Source organism: Protomyctophum parallelum (genome assembly GCF_964188405.1).
Source record: "Protomyctophum parallelum genome assembly, chromosome: 5".
Classification (NCBI taxonomy): domain Eukaryota; kingdom Metazoa; phylum Chordata; class Actinopteri; order Myctophiformes; family Myctophidae; genus Protomyctophum; species Protomyctophum parallelum.
Window position 1 is genome coordinate 15,570,465 of NC_139702.1, and position 1,692 is coordinate 15,572,156.

The following is a 1,692-nucleotide window of genomic DNA, read 5'->3' on the forward strand; positions in this document are numbered from 1 at the left end:
AGACTCCACCCTGTCAGTTTACATGACAGACTCCACCCTGTCAGTTTACATGACAGACCCCACCCTGTCAGTTTTCTGCATGACAGACTCCACCCTGTCAGTTTACATGACAGACCCCACCCTGTCAGTTTACTGCATGACAGACCCCACCCTGTCAGTTTACATGACAGACCCCACCCTGTCAGTTTACATGACAGACCCCACCCTGTCAGTTTACATGACAGACCCCACCCTGTCAGTTTACATGACAGACCCCACCCTGTCAGTTTACATGACAGACTCCACCCTGTCAGTTTACATGACAGACCCCACCCTGTCAGTTTACTGCATGACAGACCCCACCCTGTCAGTTTACATGACAGACCCCACCCTGTCAGTTTACATGACAGACTCCACCCTGTCAGTTTACATGACAGACCCCACCCTGTCAGTTTACTGCATGACAGACTCCACCCTGTCAGTTTACATGACAGACTCCACCCTGTCAGTTTACATGACAGACCCCACCCTGTCAGTTTACATGACAGACTCCACCCTGTCAGTTTACATGACAGACCCCACCCTGTCAGTTTACATGACAGACTCCACCCTGTCAGTTTACATGACAGACCCCACCCTGTCAGTTTACATGACAGACCCTACCCTGTCAGTTTACATGACAGACCCCACCCTGTCAGTTTACATGACAGACTCCACCCTGTCAGTTTACATGACAGACTCCACCCTGTCAGTTTACATGACAGACTCCACCCTGTCAGTTTACATGACAGACCCCACCCTGTCAGTTTACATGACAGACTCCACCCTGTCAGTTTACATGACAGACCCCACCCTGTCAGTTTACATGACAGACCCCACCCTGTCAGTTTACATGACAGACTCCACCCTGTCAGTTTACATGACAGACTCCACCCTGTCAGTTTACATGACAGACCCCACCCTGTCAGTTTACATGACAGACTCCACCCTGTCAGTTTACATGACAGACCCCACCCTGTCAGTTTACATGACAGACCCCACCCTGTCAGTTTACATGACAGACCCCACCCTGTCAGTTTACATGACAGACTCATGTAAACACGTAACGTGGGTATAACTACTACCTCACCCCATTGAAAACACAGTAACTATAATGGCGTTACTGAATAGGAAAATGTAAAGAGTTACGTTACAAGTTACAGCAAAAAGTAGTTTCGTTATGTAAAGTAACTTAAAGTAAGGGCGTTATAGTTCCAACACTGTTTTTTGTCGACTAAAACTAAGACGAAAAATGTCCGTCGACTACCTTTTTTCACTGACGAAAACTAAATGGAAACTAAATAAAAACTATAAGACTAAATATATTGACAATTTCGTCAACATATAAAAACTATAAAGGGACTATAGTGGACAAGAGATCCAGTATAAGTAATTTTACACTTGGCTGCATTCTGAAAATAGCAGATCTACAAGCTCGCTGCGACGCGTTGTGGGCTTGTAGATCTGCTATTTTCAGCAAGTGTAAAATCAGTCATTACGGCGGAATCAAGGCCCGCCGAAATACACTTTAGTCGACTATTTAGTCGACTAAAACCAGACTAACACTAAAACATTCCAGGTGACTAAAATGTGACTAAAACTAAATAAAGGTGTATGAATGTGTGTGTGTGTGAATGGGTGAATGTAGTGCACAATCTATGTAAAGGTGTGTGA